This window comes from Peromyscus leucopus, chromosome 1 (genome assembly GCF_004664715.2).
Source record: "Peromyscus leucopus breed LL Stock chromosome 1, UCI_PerLeu_2.1, whole genome shotgun sequence".
NCBI lineage: Eukaryota > Metazoa > Chordata > Mammalia > Rodentia > Cricetidae > Peromyscus > Peromyscus leucopus.
In genome coordinates, this window is record NC_051063.1 from 190,998,985 (window position 1) to 191,010,791 (window position 11,807).

Sequence of the window (11,807 nt, forward strand, 5' to 3'; positions counted from 1 at the left end):
CCATTTTGCCTTGCCTTGGAAAAATTCAGTGGTTATCTTTCTATGGGTCCTATATGTCTAGTTTATACAACATACTATCAAGCAGTCTAGGCAAGAGCACTTTCTTGCCCAAATGGTTAACATTTGTCACAAACAAAGTAAATGCCATAATGAGTTTCTTGGATGCTCATCATTCTCTTTGAAGTAATTGGTGCTGTCAGGGGTAGACATGTCTCATTGTCCAGAAAAGCCTAAGTTCTTAAAACATTTTAAATGCCATATTCTGTAGGTCTTTGAAGTGTTTAAAGATTACCTACCTAATTGAAATATATCTATATATATTTAGAAAACAACTATATTTAGAAAATATGACTATAAGTTTGATTATCAAGATTACTATTGATTGGTATTTCTTAATTATATGTTACATTTTTAAATGAGCTGCATAAACATAATACCCTAAACAAGAGTAGAAATATAGATATAATATAACAAAATTAACTTTAAATTTGTATCAAACTAAAATCCATAGCAATATAAAACATTTTAATCAAGTTGTTGATCTTTAAAAGTAGATTCAATAACCTACCCTTTCATCCTAGCATATCTAATATCCCCCTTTCCTCTTTAGAAAGAGATTGCATTTATAATCAACTTCTTTAAATAAAAATAACCATTTATAAACAATATTTTGGGAATTAGGCCATAGCTTCTCATACCACATCCTGCTGGTTGAGGGGTGCTGGCACTCGTGTGGAGATCCTGAGAAAATTAAGAATTATAGTTAAATCTTGCCTGTAGTAGTCTGTAAGGCTGTGTTGACCTTTCAGGGAGTCTTGGCTGATCAAACCATATTAGCCTGGAAGCAGACCATGGGTTCTCATCTTCTGTAGAAACAAAAGCAGAACCTCTTTTCCAAAGCAATGTATCCTTAGAGACAAATTTTGAATCAAGATACCTTTAACATACACATGTTGGCTTAACTGAGTAGCCCATACAATCAAATGTCTCTCTGTAGTTAAAAATCCCAAAGACAATATATATATGTATATATATGTATGTATGTATGTATGTATGTATACATATATATTATATCTTTTATATATAATAATGCAGGATCCAGGTTCTTTGTATAATTTTCATGTTTATGTGGCTTAACTTTTATATTGCTTTTTTTAAAAATAATTTATTTATTTATTTTTTAACGATTTATTTATTATGTATACAGTGTTCTGTTTGCATGTATCCCTGCAGGCCAGAAGAGGGCACCAGATCTCATGACAGATGGTTGTGAGCCATCATGTGGTTGCTGGGAATTGAACTCAGGACCTCTGGATGAATAGCCACTGTTGTTAACCTCTGAGCCATCTCTCCAGCCCTTATATTGCTTTTATTGTCTCTTTACTTTAAAGACTTTATTTTTTAAAATATCTATATCTTTTTATAAGTACATATACTCCTTTCCTCTCTCTTCCATGCCTATGTACATTTTTACACACTGTAAACTGTTTAGAGTTTTATTCCATCTGAATCTGTCTTATTACGAATCTATAATCCTTCTCTGACCAGGAGAGATTTTAAACTGTTAAGCTCTGAGGTGACTTTGGCTGCTGACTCCATGCTCCTCAGCTTCCCAACATGGCAAAGGTATGTTTACTGCCAGATCTGGGATCCATACTCACCACTGAGTCTGGGAAGCAGTGGGTCTATGCCTCCATCCAGCAGCGTGTAGCCCAGAAACCTTTTTTTTTTTCCCTAGCAAAAGCTAAATCCACCATGCAGTGCACTGCACAGCTTGGAGACATCTCTGTGTACTGTGGCAGGAATCCCCCATGCTGTAGGTCAAGCCCACATGCCATGGTGTCTATATCATGGCTAGCCTGAGAGACACAATTAGGAAGCTGCTCTTGGCTCCATTTTAGAATACTTTACAAAAGCTTTCTCAGGTTTTGGTGCCCTTCTTGCTTCCACGAGGGGCACCAAAAGGTAGCTGGAAATTTTCCTGTGTCCTGCCTGGTCTTGAGATCCCTCAGACACTTATAAAACAATCACTCAGAGGCTTATATTAATTACCAACTGTATAGCCTGTGGCAGGCTTCTTGCTAGCTGGGTCTTTCATCTTAATTTAACCCATTTCTATTAATCTATGTTTTGCCACATTGCCATGGCATTACTGGTCTGCTGGCATCTTGTTTCTCCTTGGGCAGCTGGCTCATGTCTCCCCTGACTCCACCCTTCTTTTCTTCATATCTCTGCTTGGAATTCCTGGCTGCCTCTAAGCTGCCTTGCCATGGGCCAAAACAGCTTTATTTATTAGCCAAGGAGAGCAACACATATTCACAGCATACAGAAAGACATCTCACAGCACATTACCATGTATTAAACACTGATTTACAGCATATACTCCCCTTTCCCTTTGGGAGAACCCTGCCACAGCCCTCCAGGCAGCTGCCATGTAATTGGCCCTGTAACTATCTCTTCAAAAAGCCATTCCTTCTTTCCATAAGGCCAGCTGCTTCAGGATGGTGGGGAACATGGTAAGACCAGTAGGTTCCATGATCTTGGGCCCACTGTTTCACCTTTATGCTGTGAAGTGAGTTCCTTGGTCAGAAGCAACACTGTGGAAATCCATGACAGTAGATAAGGTATTCTGTAAGTCCACAGATTGTTGAGGGTTATTATTTTAAGATGTGTTACATTATTGAAAACAACAGAGGTCCAGGCCCTATTGCTTTCTCCCAGGGTCTGTGGAAGAATCTATCAAGTAGCTGAGGATCTAAACAGGCATATTGAAAGAATCTAAACACAGTGTGTTCTTTAGTCTATTCACTTTATTCTTCTAAATCAATTCGATCTACACAGCTTCTTTTCTATTCTCACACTTAGCTCCTCTCTGTCCCATCTGCTGTTCTCTCATGATTTTACCTAGTTCTTTCCAACTGTGTTCATCTTTGTTTCTCCTTTGTTCTGTGCTTTAGCATATATCCATTCATTAACAATATGTTAGTAAAATTACAAAGTAAACTCTCAGGGACAAGTATTCTGGTAAGAGCCACAAATGGCAAAGACTTGGTCATCATACTTAGTGACTGACAACAGCTGTAATTTGTAAAAAGCTCTGGGTATCTCTTAAAGGGAAAGCTACAAAGGTTACAAAAGAAGAAATTAAGCCGGGCGGTGGTGGTGCACGCCTTTAATCCCAGCACTCGGGAGGCAGAGGCAGGCGGATCTCTGTGAGTTCGAGGCCAGCCTGGACTACCAAGTGAGTTCCAGGAAAGACGCAAAGCTACACAGAGAAACCCTGTCTCGAAAAACCAAAAAAAAAAAAAAAAAAAAAAAAAAAGAAAAAGAAGTTAAACCAAAAATTGATTTAAAAAAAAAAGGCAAAAAATGTGTGTACTATTTTATGTGATTAATAATATCCAGACATGGTTAGAGAGTTAACAGTCTTTTTCTGTTAATCACCTGAATCTCAGGACCTATAGATAATTATTCTACTGAGCTTACAATCATGCATTAAAAACTGGTATAGAGATAAATACAAAGCGTTAATTCTTTTTTGAAACAGAGTGGGGAGGTGTCAGTGGAGGGTGGAGGAAGCTTAGGTAACATAGTGCTATTGATCTCTTGAAGGACTGAGATATACCAAGATCAGACACTTGCACTGTCACTTCTAGTTCACTATAGTTTTTCTAAAGGGTTTTGATCCAACAGGGCCAAGCCCCTGCAATTTTGCAATAGACCTAGTTATGAAGCATATATTAGTATGTTTCTAATCATAAAAATTTTACAGCCAAATAAGAAACCATATTCTTGACTATCCACAATTATGTGTGCTCATAAGATTGAAATGCAATCATGAGATTGCATGTACACGTAACATGGAAATGCACAGTAAATGGGGAGATCTCATAGCTGTTATTGTACAATAAGTTTACAACGAGAAACAGCCAATTCATTCAAAAGGCAGTTCAGTTCCATAATGCCTTGTTGATGGTTTCCTCCAACAGAACCCTTGGTTCTGATAGGTTGGCCGCCTGAGTACTAGTTGTCACCTGCTGTGTACTCCCATGGCCTTTTGTTACCAGAGGCTCTCAACATGTTATATTGCCTTCTAAAATACCCGAATGGTCTAATAAAGAGCTGAACTGGCAATAGTTTAGCATGAAAGTATAGGCAGGGCTGCTAGGCCAAGAGAATAAATAGGAGGAGAAATCTCAGAGGAAGAAGCAAGAAAAGGAGAGGAGGGCTCCAGAGGCCAGCCACCCAGCTATATAGTAAGGCACAGTGTAAGAAGTAAAAAAAGGTATACAGATATAGGAAAAGATAAAAGCCCAGAGGTAAAAGGTTGATGGATTAATTTAAGTTAAGAAAAGCTGGCTATAAAGAATCCAAAGTGAGGTAAAGAAAGAATAAGACTCTGTGTGATTTATTTGGGAGCTGTGTGATGCCTCCCCCCTTCCCCGCAGAAGGCTAAAGAGTCAAAAGAGTAAAATAACAACCACCAACAACAGATGGTGATTTTGGCAGAAGCATCACAAGTATGAAAGTCAAATCCATAAGCAGAATAAGTATCTACTCCAGTAAGGACAAAGAATTGTCCTTTCCATGGAAGAAGTTGTCCATTGTAGTCAACCTGCCACCAGGTTGCTGGCTGTTCACTCTGGGGAATGGTGCCATATCTGGGGAATAATGTTGGTCTGTGCTATGGGTGGTACTGGAACTCAGAAGCATCTGTGGCCAGGTCAGCTTTGGTGAGTAGAAGTCCATATTGCCGAGCACATGCCAAATCCAAATCTTTTCCACTATGGCCACTTTGTTCATGGGCCCATTGAGCAAAGACAGGAATGCATAGGGAAAGAGCCTGACTATCCACAGAACAGGACATCCTATATACCTGATTATTGAAGTCCTTTTGATCTGAAGTGACCTCTTGATGAGTATTTACATGGGACACAAATATCTTCACATCCTTTACCCACTTGGAGAGTTCTATCCACATACTTCCTGAGATATCTTTCCCACAAATTTTCTAGTCAGGCTCTTTCCAGGGCCTGACCATCCAACCAATCTATTGGCTCATGAGTCAGTGAACAATCATACATTTGGCCATTTCTCTTTCTAAAAAAAAAAACCTGCATAACAATGTGTACTGCTCTAAGTTCTGCCCAATTTGGAGAATTCCTTTTGCCTATGTCTTTCAGGATTGTTTCAGAAAAGGGTTGTAATGCTGCAGCTGTCCACTTCTGAGTCATGCCTTCGTAATGTGCAGAGTCATCAGGAAATCAAGCCATAGTCTTCCCTTCTTCAATCAACCATTCATATGGCACATACCATGAGGCTATAGGTGAATGCTTGGAAACAGACAGAATCATAACCAGTAGAAAACATAGGTATTTGGGCAACTTCTTCATGTAACTTGCTTTCAGAACCTGCTCAGACCTGATCATGTATAAACCCCTTACATTTGGTAACAGATTGCTGCTGTACATGTCCTACATTATGACTTAGTGGATCAGATCACACCCAGCTCATGTCACATGGTAATTTGGTGGTACTTTGTCTAACATTCAGTTTCCACTAAGGTCCAATGGGGGCACAAAAGCTGTCATTTTTTTTTTACTTTTATTGATTCATGTGAATTTCTCATCATGCATTCTAATCCCGCTTATGTCCCTCTCTCCTCACATCCACAGTCTACCTTTGCAGCTTCCCCACACCAAATAAAACCAAATTTAAAAGAAAACCAAAACCAAAACAAAACAAAGAAAAAAAAAACAAAAAGAAACAAACAAAAAAGAATCCTATTGTGAAAGCTATACTGGGCCTCTTGAGACACATAGTTTATCCTTTAGTCTGTTCATTACTATAAGTCATTGGTCTGGCTCGAGGCCTCTGATTTCTGCTACAACACCAATAATTGGCTTTCACTGAGGCTCCTCTTGGATATCCTGTTGTCCTGTATTATAGAAGGATCCTCCTGTTTTGGATCTATAGGTTCTCCCCCTTAAAATACTCCAACAGTTCATATAGTTACTGTATATTGGGATGGAACTAGGGAAATCACTACAGGAGAAGTCAGGTACCCACTGGACCTACTGTGAGTCAGACATCCGTCAAAACTTCATTAATCACCTGGCCTCCATTTCTCCCTACTTTAACTGGAGGGTCACAATGTTGCTTGGGATCTACTGGAATCAGCATCAATTCAGAATTAGTATATAGTAGACCCCGGAAAGCAGGATTGTTGATTACCCCAGTGGATGGTTATCTTGTGAGTGACTGTAGGTGTCTTTGAGGAATGATTGGAGAAAGGCTAACAGTAAACCTTTTAGGTATTTGGTGAAGGTCCTTCCTCAGGGAAACTCCTGTCCCTTTTAAGGGTGTCTGGGTTCGCAGTTTGGGTCAAGGTACTGGAATATATTCAGTGGCCTTAATTGCCTTTTACCACAATCTATTGTAGCCTTTCATTTGTTTAAGATTTTTTTGTGCTTATAAAGGTAAAAAAAAATTCAGTAGGCTTCTTCTCTATTTTATGCTTGAAAAGACCATGACTGGTTAGCCAGTATCAAAGCTCCAAAAGAGACACGTCACCATAAAATTCACTTGGCATATGCTGACGATTAAGGGTTTGGACATTATAAACATTTTTTTTGTCTCTGCTGCCCATTTTGATAAAAACTATTTTTCCTGTGGGAATTGATCCAGTGCTGCCAAGTGGCCCATGCTACCTCTGGACCCTATTAAACCCAGTGCATTTAATTCATCCAATAGAGCAACAGCATCTACAACCATAAGGTCCAGCACAAGGACAGGGGGCACAAAAAATCATCAAATGTGCTGGTGCCCCCTCACCATTTTGCACAATATAATGTTAATGAAGGGCATTTCTACACAATGACAGCTGTCACAAGAGGAAAGTTTATGGAACTGTGAATCCGTTTGGATGGTGGTTTGTCTATCTGGTTGATTTTCTCAAAAACCAGGTCTGTGTTCCATTGAATCTGTGTTCTTCTTCTCTTTGTTTCTATTTTATTGATTTCAGCCTGCAATTTGATTATTTTTGCCATCTACTCTCCTTGGGTGTTCTTGCTTCTTTTTCTTCTAAAGCTTTCAGATGTACTGTTAAGTTGCTGGTATGAGATCTCTCCACTTTTTATGTAGGCACCTTTTTCCATCCCTTTACTCAGAGCTAATGTCTATATTTGGTGTTGAGGTGTGTTTCTTGTATGCAGCAAGAGGATGGATCATGTTTTCATATCCGTTTTCTTACCTACATCTTTTTTATTGGGGAACTGAGTCTATTAATATTAAAAAAATTAATGACCAATGATTGTTAATTCCTGTTATTTTGTTGATGGAGGTGGTCATTTGTGTGTTTCTATTCTTTGGTTTTAGTTGGTATGAGATTACCTATTGCCATATCTTAGTGGGTGTAATTATCCTCCTTGGAGTTTTGATTGGAGTTTTGCTTCCCGTACCTTCTCTAGGGCTGGGTTTGTGGGTAGATATTATTTAAATTTGACTTTGTCATGAAATATCTGGTTTTCTCCATCTATGGTGATTGGGTGTTTTTCTGTATATAGTAGTCTGGGCTGGCATCAATGTTCTTTTAGAGTCTATGGTGCATCTCTCCTGACTCTTCTGGCTTTTAGAGTCTCCATTAAGAATTTGGGTGTATTCTAATAGGTCTGCTTTTATATATCACTTGTTTTTTTTTCCTTTTCAGCTTCTAATAATTGTATTAGAACATTGTTCTGTATGTTTAGTGTTTTGATTATTATGTGGCTTGGGGACATTTTTTTCTGGTCCAATCTCTCTTTGGTGTTCTGTAAGCTTCTTCTACCTGTATAGACATGTCCTTCTTTAGGTTAGGAAAATTTCCTTCTATGAATTTACTTAATTTATTTTCTGGCCCTATAAGCTGCTATTCTTCTTCTATTCTTCTTATTCTTAGTTTGGTCTTTTCATAGATTCCCAAATTTCCTAGATATTTTGTGTTAGGAATTTTTTTAGATTTAACATTTTATTTCATCTATGAATCTATTTCTTCTATTGTATCTTCAGCACTTGAAATTCTCTCTTCTATCTCTTGAATTCTGTTGGTGATGTTTGCATCTGTAGTTCCTGTTCACTTACCCAGATTTTTGATTTCCAGAATTCCCTCCAGCTGTGTTTTCTTTATTGCTTCTCTTTACACTGTCAGGTCTTGAACAGTTTCCTTCACCTGTTTGTTTGTATTTTCCTGGCTTCCTTGGCATTCTTTAAGGAATTTATCAATTTCCTCCATTTTTTTTGTTTGTCTTTTCCTCAATTTCATGAAGGAATTTTTTTCATTCCTTCTTTCCTCTATCATCTTCATAAAGTTGTTTTTAAGGTTGCTTTCTTGTGCTTCAGCGGTGTTGGAAAGTTCAGGTCTTTTGGTTATAAGGTAGCTGGGCTCTGGTGGTGCCATATTGCCCTTTCTGTTGTTGATTGTATTCTTATACTAGCAATTAGGCATCTAGGTTTGCATTGGTTATAAGTCTAGATGTTAACTCCTGACTTGTCTTTGTTGAATGGGTGTTTTGTTTCTTGGTTTTTGTTTCCTCTCTGGTCTTCTGGCCTAAGTGGCCAGGGATTCTGGTGACTAGGCAGTTTATAGGTCCAGTAGGGTGTTTCCAGTGGGATTTTGTGGCCTGCAAGACCTCTTATATTTTGATGCCACCCTGGCCTCTGTGGTTCCAATAACCTGTGTGGCCTCTTATGTTCTGGGTATCTGCTTGGTGTCTGGGATTCCTAGCACAGCATAGGCTCCAGTAAAGCAGAAGTTTTCTGCGGAAGTTGTGGGCTGGGATAGGGAGTGCAGGTATTGTGCAGTTGGGGGCTGTTGGGCCAGCTTTGGTGAGTGTTGTCTAGCAGTGGGCAGTGTCTTACTTTGGGTCTCTAGAACCAGCCTGGCCTGGGGTAAAAGAGAAGTCTTCTGCCTAAGGTGTGGGTAGGAATATGGAGCCCAGGTGAGGGAGTACAGTCTGGGCCTGTAGAGCAGGCTTTAAGGAGTGTTAGCAGGTGGTATGGTATCCTAACTGGTGTCCCAAGGATGAACCTGGCATCCAGTAAAGGTGCCAGAATTGTGGGCTGGAATATGGAGCCTAAAAGACATGGTGCTGCTGGGCTATGTTGGGCATGCTTTAAGGAGTGTTATCCAACAGTGGGCAGAGTTACCTGGTGTCCCTAGGACCTTCCAGAGCTGGTTGCTGAAATATGGATCTGAGTGAAGGGGTTTCTAGGGTCTCTAGAACCAACCTGGCCTTCAGTAAAGCAGAAGTCTTCTGCTGAAGGTGTGGGCTGGAATATGGAGCCTTGGGGCAACAGGGCAACCAGGAACTGTTGGCAAGGCTGGGACCCCTAGGACCAGCCTGGACTCCATTAAAGTGCCAGAGTTTGGGGCCAGAATATGTTGATGAGCAGAGATGGTAACATTCTGAGCTGTTATTTTTCTTTATTTATTTTCTTCTGGTCTTGTTGGACTTTTCCTTTATACTTTGATTCACAACTTTCTGTTTTGTGCCTTTGTGGTTTGTGTGTGCATGTGTGAGAGAGAGTGAGTTTATTTAATTGTTGTTTTGTTTGGTTTGTTGTGATTTTGTTTTTTCTTTTTTTTTTTTTAAGAAAAAGTAAAAGACAGGGAGTGGAATTGGGTGGGCATGGAGATGGGGAGAATCTGAGAGGATTTTGGGAGTGCAAAATCATGACCAGAACGTATTATATAGGGAGTGTGAATGGTAATGTGATGATATAAAGAGAATTAGATATATATCAAAAATAAAAAGGTGTGTAGAAATATGGACATTATTAATACAATGAAAATATAGCAGAAAAATCCATAAGCACACACCATAATCCAAAATAAATTGATAAGATATCAGGAACAGAGTGTTCAAACACAGTTCCATAAATACATAAGAATACATGAGTAGTTCTTTATCTATGCAATACATAGATACAACTATAGAGTTATGAAAACAGTGTCACTGATGAAGTGGTTCAAGGCTGCAAGAATTTAAGTATTTTAATTCATTCAGGCTCCTTCAAAGAATGAAGAAACTTAAAGAACGCCATGGATTTTATGAATGTAGATGCATTTGCAGTATAAGAGAACATCATTATAAGATTTTAAAGGGCATCCTTTCTATTGCACTGAAGTCTCGTGCCTCTTAAGAATGGAGATGTATTAATGAAGAGGCAATGACAGAGTGAAATTAGGTTCATGTGATGTATGCCAGTGCTCTAGTGACTTGTAAAACAGATACAGCAGTGTCCCTCCAGGAGAGGACACCATATGAGTAACAACAGAAAAAGCATTGGTGCTGTTTAATTTCTGTCAGCATGAAATAGAAGGCAAATTGAATTTAATCCTTCTCTATTTTATATGAAACAAAGCAAGGTGGTACAGATAACATTGCAATGTTCTGGAGCAAGGAAGTGACTTAGAATAAAAGGGGAAACCTGAGTATGCATTCATAACCACCTGCATTTCTGCCAGATGTGGATCAGTGTGTGAAGTGTCCTGCTGTGGGATGGTCTGTATGTCAAATTGCTCTGATTGGTCAATAAATAAAACACTGTTTGGCCAGTGGCCAGGCAGGAAGTAGGTGGGACAAGGAGAGAGGAGAATTCTGGGAAGCGGAAAGCTGAGGCGGAGAGACACCGCCAGCCGCCGCCATGATCAGCAGCATGTGAAGACGCCGGTAAGCCACCAGCCACGTGGCAAGGTATAGATGTATGGAAATGGATTAATTTAAGCTATAAGAACAGTTAGCAAGAAGCCTGCCACAGCCATACAGTTTGTAAGCAATATAAGCCTCTGTGTTTACTTGATTGGGTCTGAGCGGCTGTGGGACTGGCGGGTGACAAAGATTTGTCCTGACTGTGGGCAAGGCAGGAAAACTCTAGCTACAGTGTCCAGAAACACACTATGCAAATACTGAGAAGAGCCACTGTCAACATAAGACTGTGACATTTCTGGCCTATGAAGACCCCTTGGGGAAGATATTCAGCATCATGTCGTTGGGTTTTTCCTCACTCACAGCTGTTGTTCTTGGGGTGTTTCTGAAACACAGAGACACTCCTATTGTCAAGGCCAATAACCATCATCTCAGTTATATCCTGCTCATCACTCTCATCCTGGTTTCTCTGTCCCTTGCTTTACATTGGCCATCCTAGCACAGTCACCTGTATCCTGCAGCAGAACATATTTGGACTTCTGTTCACTGTGGCTCTTTCCACTGTGATGGCCAAAACTCTCACTGTACTTATAGCCTTCAAGATCACTACTCCATGGAGAATGAGGAGGTGGCTAATAATAGCAAGGGCCCCTTATTTCATCATTCCCATCTGCACCCTGCTGCAAGTTGTTCTCTCTGGAATCGGCCTGGCAACCTCTCCTCCATTTACTGACAAAGATGTCCTTCCAGAACATGGACACATCATCATCATTTGCAACAAAGGCTCAGCTATTGCCTTCTACTGCATCCTGGGATACCTGGGAACACTGGCTATGGGCAGCTACCTTATGGCTTTTTTGTCCAGGAATCTGCCTGACACATTCAATGAAGCCAAGTTCCTGGCTTTCAGCATGCTGGTGTTCTGCAGTGTCTGGGTCAGCTTCCTCCCTGTCTACCATAGTACCAAGGGCAAGGTCATGGTGGCTATGGAAGTCCTCTCTATCATGGCTTCTAGTACATCACTCTTAGGCATCATCTTTGTCCCCAAGTGCTACATCATACTATTAAGACCAGAAAGGAACTCACTTCATCACCTTAGGGACACAACATATGCTAGAAGGA

The 11,807-nt window shown here is 39.9% G+C and overlaps 1 pseudogene; it reads left to right on the plus strand.

Moving 5' to 3' along the window:
- Positions 1–11,800, plus strand: part of LOC114686605 — a 290,182-nt pseudogene extending 278,382 nt beyond the window's left edge.
- The last annotated feature ends 7 nt before the right edge of the window (positions 11,801–11,807 follow it).